Here is a 14,754-nt window from a genome sequence, read left to right as displayed (position 1 = left end):
AAAAAAAAAAAAAGAAAGAAAAGAAAGAAAGAAAGAAAGAAAGAAAATGGTTGCATAGATAGATAGACAAGACAGATTGACAAATTCACGTTTAAGGAGAAACCTCTATACCTGAAAGAAACCAGATAAGAGGTTGAAGTGGACTGGGCAGTGGTGGCACACGCCTTTAATCCCAGCATTTAGGGGGCAGAGGTAGGCGGATTTCTGAGTTTGAGGCCAGCCTGGTTTACAGAGTGACTTCCAGGATAGCTAGGGCTATAAACAGAGAAACCCTGTCTTGATAAACCAAAAAAAAAAAAAAAAAAAAACAAACAAACATTCCCTGGGCCCCCCAAGAACACTATTTGAAAACTATATGCCTTGAAAAGGGAAGTCTGGAAGACAGATTCCAGTTCCTTACTCCAGAGAGCACAACCCTCCCTGGCCTCTGAGAACATAAACTGGGATGGGCGTCCCACCACGTCCTCCTCACTGCTTTGGCAGTGGTCTGTTTAAACACCTAATCTGCACAGAGTCCTGTAGGAGAGAAGAGGGGGAACCTGCACATTTATAATTTTTCTGGTATATTCCTATTCCTCTAACCTGGGTCTGTGGTAAAAAAGCCATTTAATATGGGTCAGTGTGACAGGTTTTCTGGAAAAAACTTAGGATTAAAGGTAAGGAAAGGTTGCTAGTGTCTGTGAGGCTAGAGTTAGCACTTGGGGTAAGAGGGCGTGCACTTCCTCCTGAGGACCCCAGTTCAGTAGCACCCACAGCAGGGAGCTCACAGCTTACTCCAGTGAGTGCAGTGCCTCTGGCCTTGAGGGTACAAAGTCTACATAGACACACACACAAAAAATATGAGCCAGGTGTGCTCATTCACCCATTTTATTGAAGCATTTTAGAGGCCAAGACAGGTGGCTCTCTGTGAGTTTGAGGCTATCCTGGTCTACAGAGTGAGTCCCAGGACAACCAGGGCTACACAGAACAACCCTGTTTTGGAGAAAAACAAAACCAACCAACCAAAAAATAATAAAAATTAAAATTTTTTAATTTATTATTATTTTTTTAATTTTTATTTATTTATTTATTTATTTAATGTATGTAAGTACACTGTAGCTGTCTTCAGACACCCCAGAAGAGGGCATCAGATCTCATTACAGATGGTTGTGAGCCACCATGTAGTTGCTGGGATTTGAACTCAGGACCTTTGGAAGAGCAGTCAGTGCTCTTAACTACTGAGCCATCTCTCCAGCCTTTATTTTTGGGGGTTTTTCAAGACAGGGTTTCTCTGTGTAGCTCTGGCTGTCCTGGAACTCACTCTGTAGACCAGGCTGGCCTCGAACTCATAAATCCGCCTGCCTCTGCCTCCCAAGTGCTGGGATTAAAAGTGTGTGCCACCACCACCCGGCAAATTAATATTTTTTTAGTCCTTAATTTCTGAGCTGGAGAGATGGCTCAGTAGTAAAGAGCACTGGTTGCTCTTGCTAAGGACCTGGGTTCAAATCTCAGCACCCATATGGTGGTTCACAAGCACCTACAGTACCAGTACCAGGGGACCCAACTCCTGACCCCTGCCAGCACCAGGCACACACCTGCACATTACATATATGTAGGCAAAACAGTCATACACATAAAATAAATCTAAAACAATAAAAACTGCTACGTCGTAGGCCATCAGTAGCTGCCCTGTGTATTTGTGAATTCTCACTGGTGAGGGTTGGCTTTGCAGCAGCAAGCTATCGTGAAGATGATGGATGCCAGGTGGTGGTGATGCAGCTACTGAGTGGCATGTACTCGTTCAGGGACTCTCTCCAGATTCATTCCTAATACAGTGGTCTTGACAAAGGATGATGGAAAAGAAATTGCCTTAAATAGCTGAAAGATTGATTTCTTGTGGCAGCTCCCGTTTCCAAGAGACAAGGCTTTTGAAGGGATGGCTGACATTTTCCCTCCCTCCACATACAGTTCAGTATCACCAAAATCTGACTCCTCTGGGTTAGTCTGGGGACTAATAGGGATAAAAAAGAAAGCAAGCACTCCTGGAGGCCTGTGAGTTCTCTTGCAAGCAGAGGACATCGTGGGGGTAAAGGCTGGATGCCTTCTGGCATCTCTGTATCTGACAAGGGAGTGCTGTGGGGGTAGACAGTGCTGCAGGCTGAGCAGAGTGTGAAGAGATGGAAGAGTAGGTGGGGCCTGGAGGGGGGGGAGGGAAGAACACAGTTAAGCACATCAGAAGCTGAAGCATGATCGTTACCGAGTGTTCCCTCTTAGGCAAGACCAGAAGGCCCCTGTCTCTTCAATATCCTCCTCAGCTAGCAAATGAGAAAACTGTCAAAGCCATTTGGGAAAAGGAAGGTCACATCCTTTGAGGGGAAATGAAACAACTGATTTTATTCTGGCCTACAGAATCCATGTGGCATATGGGAAAAAAATTAAGAGGTGAGATGAAGCCTGGAACCACTGTACACCCCTGTAATCCACCCGAGATGGTGGCACAGTCTCATCACTATGGGGGCAGAGACTGGTAGATCTCTGTGAGTTCCAGGCCAGCCTGATCTATAGAGCTAGGTCCAGGACAGCCAGGACCATACAGAGAAAATCTATCTGGAAAAACCAACCAAACAAACAGGTAAAGGAGGTTGTGGTAGGATTAGGAGGTCAAGGCCACTGTGGTCTCTGTAGCAAGTCTGAGGCTAGCCTAGGTAGGAGTCAAAACAAAAGATCAAACAAACAAACAAAATAACAAGGGCTGGAGTGATGGCTCAGAGGTTAAGAGCACTGACTGCTCTTCCAGAGGTCTGGAGTTCAATTCCCAGCAACCATACAGTGGTGCATAAGCATCTATAATGAGATCTGGTGCCCTCTTCTGGCCTTTCAGGCATACATGCAGACAAAGTGCTGTATACATGAAAAATGAATCTTAAAAAACAAAACAAGAGAGCTGGAGAGATGGCTCAGTGGTTAAGAGCACTGACTGCTCTTCTGAAGGTCCTGAGTTCAATTCCCAGCAACCACATGGTGGCTCATGATGGCTCATAACCATTGGTAATGAGATCTGACTCCCTCTTCTGGAGTGTCTGAAGACAGCTACATTGTACTTACATATAATAAATATGTGCTTACATATAATAAATAAATAAATCTTAAAGAAAAAAGGGGGGCTGGTGAGATGGCTCAGCGGGTAAGAGCACTGACTGCTCTTCCGAAGGTCCTGAGTTCAGATCCCAGCAACCACATGGTGGCTCACAACCATCCATAATGAGATCAGACACCCTCTTCTGATGCGTCTGAAGACAGCTACAGTGTATTACACCGGAGCAAGCAGGGCTGGAGCAAGGAGAGGTCCTGAGTTCAATTCCCAGCACCCACATGATGGCTCACGGCCATCTGTACAGCTACAGTGTACTCATACACATAAAATAAATAAGTAAATCTTAAAAAAGCCAAAAACCCAGAAGCAAAAGAATAAGTCTGAGGGGGCAGATGGGGAGTACCTGGGAATATTCCCCTCTTGCCCAGAGTAGCAAGAGGCCAGTCAGAATCTATCTTAGTGTGCACTCTTGTCGTCTTTTCTTTTTCCTCTTACCTTGCTGTTTTTTTTAGAAGATTCCCTCCTGCCAGGGCCATAATACAAGAATAAAAGTAACCAGCAAGCATTGACCTTAAGATACAAGGGCTTTATGCTTTAAAATATACTTCTCTTGCAACCAAGCATCGCCACTGTTTTATGTTTATTTTTTGCTTATTTTAATAAATTCTACTTTCCTCAGGAAGCCAGAATCATATTGGGAAAGCTTTAATTACAGTGGGCAAGAAGAAATCGCAGACACAGCAACCAGAACCGCCCCCAGGAGCAGCTGCTGCCTCCTCTCTGACCCAGGCTGCCCCTCCTCTCCCTTAGCCTGCAACTGTCCTCATCCCTCAGGGCTCTACCAGGCCTGGCCTCAGAGCCAAGCTCTGGTTTCCAGGGGCTATGCCCAACTGAAGCTTAAAAAAAAAAAAAAAAAAAAAAATCTAAAATATCTGCTTTGCATTTGTTAATGGGTCAGGCAGAAAAAATTCTACTCGTGTCAGCTTCTTGGGTTTATTTAACTCAACTCATTTCTCCCAGAAATCTTTGTCTTTGAGTTAGGTGCTTAACATAACTCAGTACTTAACCTTCATAGTTCAGGTTAAGCTGTCACTAGGCATGAATTACTGACCTGGTTTATTTAAAAGAAAGAAGATACCATGCGTTTGGGGGCAGAAAGAAGGCCCAGTAGTTAAGAGCACTTGTTCTTTTTTTTTTTTAATTTATTAAATGTAAGTACACTGTAGCTATCTTCAGACACTCCAGAAGAGGGAGGGCGTCAGATCTCATTACAGATGGTTGTGAGCCACCATGTGGTTGCTGGGAATTGAACTCAGGACCTTTAGAAGAGCAGTCAGTGCTCTTAACCGCTGAGCCATCTCTCCAGCCCCAAGAGCACTTGTTCTTATAAAGGATCCAGGTTTCAAGCCAGGTAGTGGTGGCACATGCCTTTAATCCCAGCACTTGGAAGGTAGATGGAGGTAGATTTCTGAGTTCAAGGTCAGCCTGGTCTACAGAGTGAGTTCCAGGACAGCCAGGGATGACACAGAGAAACCCTGTCTCCAAAAACCAAAAACCAAAAAACAAACAAACAAAAAAAGATCCAGGTTTCATTCCCTAGATGGTAGCTTACAGACATGCATGTCTGTCTGGAGTTCCGGGGGATCTGATGCCCTCTACTGCCCTCCCCACAAATAAAAATAATTTTACCTCCACACCAACTCTCTGGCATACACACAATAAATAAACAAGAATAAATAAAAAGTACTCTTTACTTATTTAGTGTGTGTGTGTGTGTGTGTGTGTGTGGTGTGTGTGTGTGGTGTGTGTGTGCGTGTGCGTGTGCGTGTGTGTGTGTGTGTGTGTGTGTGTGTGTGTGTGTGTGTGTTCAGGTCAGAGGGCAACTTGCAGGCCTTTGTGTGTGTGGGTTCCAGAACCATAGTGCACATGTGGAGGTCAGAGCACAACTTGGTCAGAGGATAGCTGGGGGAGTTGGTTCAGTCCTTCCATCTGGGTCCTGAGGCTAGAACGTGGATCATCAGGCTTACGGGCAGTTTCCTTTACCTGCTGAGCCCTTGGGAGGGTGTAGCTCAGTTGGAGAAGGTGTGCATACTTAGCATGAGCAACAAAAAAAAAGTTTTCTTTAGTTCACTGAATGTTTGGTCCTCATCAGCTGCTATCCCTCAGAAGCTGGCCATCTTGGTGTTCTGTTGTTGTTGTTATTTGTTTTTTGTTTTGTTTTGTTTTGTTTGGAGACAGGGTTTCTCTGTATAGACCTGGCTGTCCTGGAACTCACTCTGTAGATCAGGCTGGCCTTGAACTCAGAAATCTGCCTGCCTCTGCCTCCCAAAAGCTGGGATTAAAGGCACGAGCCACCACTTCCCAGCTTGTTTTGTTTTTTGAGACTGGCCCTCCCTCACTAGTATCTCAGAGATTAGGTGCCTGAGGCTGGCCAGCAACCCTAGGATCCCATATACAGCCATGTCCAGTTTTGTGTGTGGGTCCTGAGGATGCGGTTCAGGTCCTCTCCTTCAAGCAGCAAGCTCTTTACTGTGTGAGCTATTTTTCCAGCCCCACTTCACAAATGTTAAATAATAATAACAATAATAACAATAATAATAATAATAATAATAAATAAACCATGCACTGCTTATGGATTTTTATGTAGCAAGGAGGAGTTATCACCCCATGTGAGGTACCCAGAAAGCTGGTATTGCAGAGGCAATAAGTGTGAGAAAGGAAGCTACAAAGACTGAGGCCAGAGAGAGGAACCGGGAAATAATGGAGGGAAGCCATCACTGGATGCAGCAGGGAAAGATGGATAGAGACGCTGACAGGCAGAGCTGGACCAGGAGGCTTTGGGGAGGCAGGAAGGAGACTGAGGTCGGTGACTGGGAGTGGAAGCTAATGCACAATGAAGCATGTTCCCCTGGAGACACATCCATCCTCCGGCAACACATAATGACACACGCCTCTGCATGTTGTGCCCCTGTACTGTCACAGTTGCTTACCCTCTGCAAGAAGCTGTGTCAACATTGCTTGTGCAAAACTGGAAAGGTCTGCAGTTCCCTCTTCAACACAGCCAGGCCACAGACCGAAGCATGTAGAAACTGCTTCCAAAACAAGAGGGAAAGAAGGATGGGAATGGACATACATCACATCACCATCGTTAGAGTTCTTCTCGTTTTCTTTCATAAACTCATAGGTCAGGGGTTCGAGTGAGGAGGAAAAGTCGGAAAGTCCCAGGAAGACTTGAGAAGGGTCATGGGTTTCAGATACTAAAAAATAAATAAGCTGGGCAGTGGTGCACACACCTTTAATCCCAATCCTAGCACAAGGAGGCAGAGCCAAGTGGATTGCTGAGTTCTCAGACCAGCCTAGTCTACAGAGAGAGTTCCAGGACATCTAGAGTTACACAGAGAAACCCTGTTTTAGAAACACACACACACACACACACACACACTCACACACATGCATGCACGCACGCACGCACGAAAACTTAGCGTCCATCAGCAGGGTTGATCGCCAAACCTGTGGACTTGAGTTTGATCCTCCAGACCCTCAAATTGGAGAGAATTCCTGCAAGTTGTCCCCTAACTGCCACACTCGCATTGCAGCACGCAAGTGCCCCCACCAAAAGATATATGGTGTGTGTGTGTATATTTGCACACGAGTTTCATAAGAAATAGGTGCAGTGAGACCAGATTATGGGCTGCTTAAAATCCAGGTTTAAGCAATGGTCTATATGCAGGGGATGGCAGGGAGACATTTTGGTTTCTTCAGAATGTGGTTTTAGCTTAGTAGGGTAGCCTGGCTCAGGCTGTGCAAAAACAAGCCCCAACTGTAAGGCTATTGGCCTTTCACGTGGACAAGGTTACACTCATAGATGTTCACGTAAAGGTGGGCTGCTAGGCATCTTGTGTGACCCAGAGACACTGCCCTGAAAAACCAAGGGTTGAGGCCCTCGCCCCCCAATCCTGGCGCTCAATCCTAGTCTAGTAGGTCCCAAGTTCGCTAGTTCGTCCAGTTTGTCAAAGTCAGAAGGCGCTCACTCACAGGGTTGTTCTTCTGAGCCTGGCTTTAGGGGAAAAAACGAGATGGGAAAGGTGAACTGACAGCGAGAAAGGGGAGGGCAGTGGATACCGCGGCCAGGTCCGAGAGCCCGCGGCCCTCGGGGGCCCCCCGGACGGACGCCTCGGGCGCGGCGCGTGTGCTGACGGGCGGGGCGGCGGGCGGCCAATCCGGGCGGGCGGCCGGGACGGGGCGGGGCTTGCGAGCTCCGGCTCCGCGCGTCCTCCTTTTTTGCACACACACGAATACAAAGAGCCATACGACCTTCGGGTATCCTTTTTCCATTTTTTTTTCTCCTTCATCTCGTGTGCGTTTTCCAATTTTTTAAAAATAGAGATCTGTGGCAGTGCTGGGGTGAGGAAACTGTTGCTAAGGGGAATTTGCTCTTTTCCCCATTTCTTTTCCTGTCTCTCTTTCTCTTTCTTTTTCCTGGTCGAGGTTTAAAAATATACCAAGTTGAGAAGCCGTGTGCAACTGTTCCCAGACCAATTTACAGAGTTTATTTTTTTTTTCTTTTTGGATCACATTTTAAGAATTGGTAAATTTTGTGGTTGACGGATTTAAATTTTAGTCGCTTGGGGAAGTATAGATTTGTTTTTAATCGGGTTAAAGCGATAATGTGAATTTCTACCACAGGCAACAGAGAGATTTGAGGCGCCCTCACAAAGCCTTTGGCATGCGTTTTAGACACACTCCCTTAGAACCAAAACCAAGTACTGTGGATGTGTGCTAGGCCAATAGATTAAATATACTGGGTTATTTTAATTGGGACACTCATTTCCCTGGAGAGAAGGGGAAGCCCTCTCACAGTGTCTTGCACACACAATTTCATGAGGACATTTGTGTGTATGTGCGCTTAAAGCATACCATTTTGTATGGATTCATCTTGGGGTTTATTCTTTGTGTATATGTAAAGTATGTGTATATGTGTTGTATCAGATTTTATTTTTAAAGTGTTTTCCTTTGATTTTATATGTGTAAAATAGACCTTAGGATGTCGTTTTTTTTTTTCCCCTGTGTTCCCAAATGTGATCAAAACAGGATTTCAAATGCAAAGTAAAACTTAGAGGAGATCCTGCACTTAGCATACTTAAAAACTTTCATCCTATTGGGATTTACATTATTTTCTGCTTCTTTTTATATCAGATTAGTGAATAATTAAATAATTGCCCCAAAGCCTGCAGTCAGTATGCTTGGCAAGGAAGGTAGGGGGTTACTGAGTGTGTAGTCCAGAGCCTCCGTTAGTGACTTATAAGTGCTTTTGTTTTTTATTGGTTTTCCTTCTTAAATGTGCAGCTGTGTATATTTTAGCCTCTTTGAGTGGTTTCGGGGCGGGGGGGAGGTACCAGAAGGGAATTTTCTGGCATTTTGACAAAATGGTCTTTTATTGGTTAGGATTTGTTTGGAAAACTCCACATCTGGGAAAGTGTGTATGACAATATTCTAGTCCAGTTACTGAACGGGGGTATTGGGTTATTGAATTTGGGGTAAGGGCAAGAAGAGCCAAACGCAAAACAAAGTAGGGATAAGAAATACAATGTGATTGTTATTTTTCATTCTGTGAATGCAAAGCTTTCCCCATAATGTCACTCTTCTTTTGGAAAAGAGTGTGTGCGTTGAAGGAGGCAGAGGCCCCCATCTCTGTGGGAGCTTTGTGCTGAGACAGACTCATTAGGAGTTATATAAGATTTACCCGTGTCCAGTCTGTGTTTGAAGACAGTGTATGTGGATGGCAATCAGGGTCGGTCACAGTGTTGTAACCAGAAGATTAAAGTGTAAGTTTTCACTACAGCCAGACCTCTGTGCTTCTTAGTTCAGTGTTGTTTAGAGACAGCATTTAAAGACACCTAAACAACACCTGCAGTATAGTTTATACTAATAAGGAAAATGCCCTGGCTCAGGTTCGCAAGACTTATTTATAGTCAAGTGAATTTTTATTTCCCAACAATACAAGCCAGATTGGCGCACAATGAGTACTGGTTCCAGGTGGACCTTCTGCAAGTTTAGACAGTGCAAACCTTTGAAATGTAGTTATATTCCAGCGACCTTAATGATCCCAGGAGTGATGGTAATTTTTGTTATCCTTTTGAAGGTTCAGGCATCACTGTGGGCTGTTAACTAACACGACTTCTAAGACAATGGAAAACACCCTCAAGAGTAGTTGCCAGCTAGCTTAGACTACATCTTCTAGGCTCAATGTCAAGGTCGGTTTTTTGGTGAGAGAGGAATCAATCCCATGGATTGGCTTGGTTGGTTTGATAGTTTTAACAAATTAGAGCAAATCTATAATACTGAGTTGATTTTGCTGAGAATCCAAAAGTAAACGATCCAAACTGCATTAAGGAGGAACTGCTACTTTGCAACTAGTACCCGAAAGCTCGGTAACTGAGGCAGGCAGGGACCCGAAATCAGCCCAACCAAACGTATGCAAGCCCTTTGCGGCCTCTGTACTTACAGTCGTGTACACACAACTGTAGAGCACCAGGTCACAAAGGCGAGTAAACAGAAAACCAAAATGGCGCCGGGCGTCCTTGAAAAAGCCTCTCTTGGTCGTGTCCCTCCCTGAGGAGGCCCCTCCCTTCCCGCTTCGTTGAGTGACTGGGAGCGGACGCCAATAGCGTCCCTGGCCCTGCAGCCTTTTGGTTTAACCGCCTATCAGCACGAGCCAGAGGGCAAGCGGGGCGGTGCCACACCCCTTTGCGCGCGCCGCCGGGTACACGGGCGCCGCGTTCTCGCGCGGCTGCGGCACACGGGTGAGGCCGTCTCGGCAGCCAGAAGCTGGGTCCCGGGTGGGCTCCAGCGGCTGCCCTTGAGGTCCACTCGTGAGGACCCGGGACCTTTCCTGCTCCATGGGATGCTGCCTCAATGGCGGGCAGAGGCCAGCCTGCAGCTGCGCCGCCTGTAGACAGAGCACCCATCTCCCTGGGAATGTGATGCAATTTGTGGAGCCCATCTGAGTCACCTTAAAGTAATAATCAGCATTAACTGGAGGCGCTGTGCACATGTGATAAAAGCCCTGGTATTTAGTTTTGCATGTTCCCGTGTCTTCACAAATGCAGTATATCAAGTATAGTGTAGGAAAACTGAAAACTTAATCTTACCAAGCTGCACATGTAGCAAGTTAATTTAAAAATAAAATAAAAGAGTCTTGCAGTGGTGGTGCATGCCTTTAATCCCAGCACTTGGGAGGCAGAGGCAGGCAGATTTCTGAGTTAGAGGCCAGCCTGGTCTACAGCTTTAGTTCTAGGACAGCCAGGGCTACACAGAGAAGCCCTGTCTCGGAAAACAACAACAACAACCCTGCTATGTTGACCTGAAAACCTGTTACAAATAGAGCATGGTGGTGTACACCTGTAATTCTGGCTCTCCAAGGCTAATGCAGGAGGATTGCCACGATTTTGAGGCCAGCCTGGTCTACATAGTTCCAGGTCTGGGAGGGCTGGAGAGTTTGCCCAGTAGTAGAGGACTCTGGTTCAGTTCCCAGTGCCCACACGGTGGCTCATAGGCTTCCATAACTCCAGTCTCCCATGGGAACCACTTCTGACTTCCTCCAGCACCAGGCATGGCAACTGCTCATTTGCCTGTGGTGTACTAACATGCATATAAGCAAATACTCATATACATAAAAAAGAAATCTTCAAAAAGTTTTAAGTTAAAAAAAGAATGACATGCTGAACTGTCACAAAGGGAGGAGGGGAAAGGCACACATCCCCATTCCCGGGAGAAAGGAAGGGAGGGTGTAATCTTCTGATTACAGGGAAGGCATTTGTTTACCCGCCCATTCTGCCCAGTGTCTGGGCAGTTCTGTTTTGTACCTGATAATGAGGTCTTAGATGTTCTGCAGATCACTAGGTCACTGTTTTTGATTTTCGAGACAGGCTTTCTTTGTGTAGCCCTGGCTGTCCTGGAATTAGCCCTGTAGACCAGGTTAGTCTTGAACTGGCAGACATCCTGGGGCCTCTGCCTTCAGAGTGCAAGGCTTAAAGGCATTGACCATCACTGCTCACCCCAGACTAGTCGACTCTTAAAGTATAGGGAAAGCATATTTTATGGTAACGGATCACTTGCTGTTGTGTAATAACTCTGATAGAGGCCAGGCGGTGGTGGTGCCCACCCTTAATTCCAGCACTTGGGAGGCAGAGGCAGGCGGATTTCTGAGTTTGAGGCCAGCCTGGTCTACAGAGTGAGTTCCAGGACAGCCAGGGCTACTCAGAGAAACCCTGTCTCGAAAAACAAAAAAAAACCAAAAAACTCTAATAGAAATAGATTTTAAGACTTTCTAACAAGTGAGCCATTTGTACCTTGAAATGGAGGAAACAGGGCTGCGTGTCTGAGTTAGGAGCTTTAGGGACTATTTTCTTTCCATTTCCAAGGAAGATAGGAATTGCCTATCACAGTCCATTTCTATCCTGACCTTAAAGAGTCAAAGGCCCATTGTGAGAATATGTATCTGAAGAATACCGTATTACACCCATCTATTAAACTGTAAGAAAACTTATTTTTCATACTTTCGAGGTAAACTCAGTCATGCAGAAAATTCACTCAGAATGCTTGTAAGCAAGCAAAGAAACTGCCAAGAATGTGATGTATTTAGTCTTAAAAAAAAAAAAGTGTGACTTGGGAGGAAAGGGAGAGTTGAGATTACAGACGGCCTCTCCCTGGATTGTTACGCTTAAAGATGAAGCTTGTTTTTTCTGTGGGTTTTGGCTTTGCTGTTGGTGGTTATTATAGTTGTTGGTGGTGTGTTTATGTGTGTGCCATTTTTTATTCTGTCTGGACTTCACCTTACTGTGTAGTGGAGGATAACTTTGGACTTCTGATCCTTTTACCTCCACCCCTGGGTTCTGGGATAACTGGGAGCTAACACCAGGAGGCTCTTATGTAGTGCTGGGGACTGGGCCCAGGGATGTTAGACAAGTACTCTACTAATTGAGCCACATCCACTGTATTTTGGTTTGGTTTGGTTTTTATTTATTTATTTTTGCATTGGAGTCTGGTTATGTACTTCAGTCCAGCCTCAAATTCATTAAACAGCTAAAGCTGTTCTCCAACCAATAGTAGTTGCTTTGCCTCAAACTCTAGAGTGTTGGGATTACAGGTGCAAATTCCTTTGCCTAGCTGAAAAATACAGTTTCCAAATTAATTTCATATGTATTAAAATTAGACTATCATGTGTGATGGCAAATGCTTGTAATTTTAATGGTTTTTATTTTGTTTTGTTTTTGTTTTTTTTTTTTTGTTGTTGTTGTTTTGTTTGTTTTTTATTTCTTCAAAACAGGATGTCTCTGGGTAGCCCTGGCTGTCCTGGAACTCACTCTGTAGACCAGGCTGGCCTCAAACTCAGAAATCCGCCTGCCTCTGCCTCCCAAGTGCTGGGATTAAAGGCAAGGCATGTGCCACCACTGCCTGGTGCTTGTAATCTCAATGTTGGAGAAATGGAGGAAGGAAGATCAGGCATTCAAGTCAGTACTAAGTCACATAACAAGTTCAAAGCCAGCCTGGGCTTCATGACATTTTGTCTCATAAAAGAACAAAACAGCTGGGTAGTCTGACAAAGGTAGAGATTTCCAAGGAGCTAGCAGTGTAGTTGTGGGATCAGGCTCATAAGTAGATATTTTGTATATAGTTAAGAAAATAGCCGGGCAGTGGTGGCCCACGCCTTTAATCCCAGCACTTGGGAGGCAGAGGCAGGTGGATTTCTGAGTTCGAGGCCAGCCTGGTCTACAGAGTGAGTTCCAGGACAGCCAGGGCTACACAGAGAAACCCTGTCTCAAAAAACCAAAACCAAAAAAAAAAAAGAAAAAGAAAAAGAAAAGAAATACAAGTTGGGCATGACAATATGTCTTTGATCCCAGTATCCAAGAGGTAGAGGCAGCTGATCTCCATGAGTTCAAGACCAGCCTGGTCTATACAGCTACACAAAAATCTATATATCTATATGTATCTATATCTGTCTATATCTATATCTCTCTATATGGAGAGAGAGACTTAAGAACAACTCCAAAACAAACAAATTAGAGTCAGGGTTGGTGTTCATGGTAGGCCTACAAAACTTAGTAATAATTATAATAAATAATAATCCAGCTGCTATTTGTGGAGCACTGACCTGGTGTCAGTATTTTATAGATCTCTGTAGATGAACAATCTTTTTTTGTTTGTTTGGTTTTCGAGACAGGGTTTCTCTGTGTAGCCCTGGCTGTCCTGGAACTCACTCTGTAGACTAGGCTGGCCTTGAACTCATAAATCCACCTGCCTCTGCCTCCCAAGTGCTGGGACTAAAGGCATGCACCACCACTGCCCGGCAAAACTTTTTTTTTTTTTAAAGATTTATTTATTTATTATTATATGTAAGTACACTGTAACTGTCTTCAGACACACCAGAAGAGGGCGTCATGGTCAGAGCTCACTACAGATGGTTGTGAGCCACCATATGGTTGCTGGGATTTGAACTCAGGACCTCTGGAAGAGCAGTCGGTGCTCCCAACCTCTGAGCCATCTCTCCAGCCCGCAAAACTTATTTTTATGTGTGTGTGCATGTGCGTGTGCATGTGTATGTGTGTGTGTGTGTGTGTGTGTGTGTGTACGTGTACCCTTGGAAACCAGAAAGAGCATTGGAACCCTTGGAGCTGAAGTTAGTTGCGAACTGCCTGACCAGGTGCTGGGATGTGAACTTAGGCCTTCTGCAAGAGCACCAAGTGCTTCACCTCTGAGCCACCTCTTCACTGTCTTCTATTGTGATAGATAATTTTTATACAAATAAATCAGGCAGAGATGAGAAAATCGGGATTTGGAACATTTATATTAGCTTGGTGGTGCACACATGCAGCCTTACCATTAGGGAGACTAAGACAGGAAAAGCTTGGTCTAGGCTCCCTATACCACAGAGTGAGTCTGAAATTAGCCTGGGAGTGAGTGCATAGTGAGACTCTGACTTCAAAACACCCCTACTAAACAACACCTCACAAATTCAGACATGCTGGTGTATGCCTATAACCCTAACCCTGAGGAGGCTGCGGCAGGAGAATTGCTGTAAGTAAAGGGTTAAATGGCAGGTACCAGGCCAGCCAGCCTGGGCTTCACCGTAAGACTGAGAACCTCTCAAAACAAACCAAAACCCTATAACTTTCTTTTTCTCACAAGATCCATGTTTAACATCTTTGCATCATGTCGGCTTTTTTTAAAAAAAATCTCATAGAGCCTGGTGGCACATGCCTGTGATCCCAGCACTCTGGAGGCAGAAGCAGGGGGATTTCTATGAGTTCAAGGCCAGCCTGGTCTACCAAGAGAGTTCCAAGTTCCGGAACAGCCCGTGCTGTGACACAGAGAAACCCTCTCTCAAAAACAAAAGCAAAAACAGCAAATCAAAGCAAACAAACCCCTCAAGAGTGGAGAGAACGCACAGTGAGGGAAAGCACCTGCTATGTAGTCTTGAGGACCTGAGGACCTGATTTCAGACCAGAGCACCCTTATAGCAAGCAGGCTGGTCCGGTGCTCTCTAACCCCAGCACTGTGGAGAGCAGAGACAGGCAGAGGCAGGAAGATTGCTATTACTTGCTATCTGACATCCTAGCTGGAAAAAAACCTGAGAGTGCTAGTTTCAGGGAGACGCTCTACCTAATAAAAAAAAAAAA

The 14,754-nt window shown here is 45.2% G+C and overlaps 1 protein-coding gene across 1 annotated transcript in view; it reads left to right on the top strand.

Moving 5' to 3' along the window:
* Window positions 1-7,349: 7,349 nt before the first annotated feature.
* CUNH14orf93 (chromosome unknown C14orf93 homolog) overlaps window positions 7,350-14,754 on the top strand; it is a 27,013-nt gene continuing 19,608 nt past the window's right edge. The window contains exon 1 of the mRNA XM_031362291.1: window positions 7,350-7,477. The gene's annotated coding sequence lies outside the window, so the exon portion shown is untranslated. The remainder of the gene's footprint in view (window positions 7,478-14,754) is intronic.

This window comes from Mastomys coucha, unplaced genomic scaffold, assembly GCF_008632895.1.
Source record: "Mastomys coucha isolate ucsf_1 unplaced genomic scaffold, UCSF_Mcou_1 pScaffold9, whole genome shotgun sequence".
NCBI lineage: Eukaryota > Metazoa > Chordata > Mammalia > Rodentia > Muridae > Mastomys > Mastomys coucha.
This window is presented reverse-complemented; position numbering and strand designations above follow the sequence as displayed.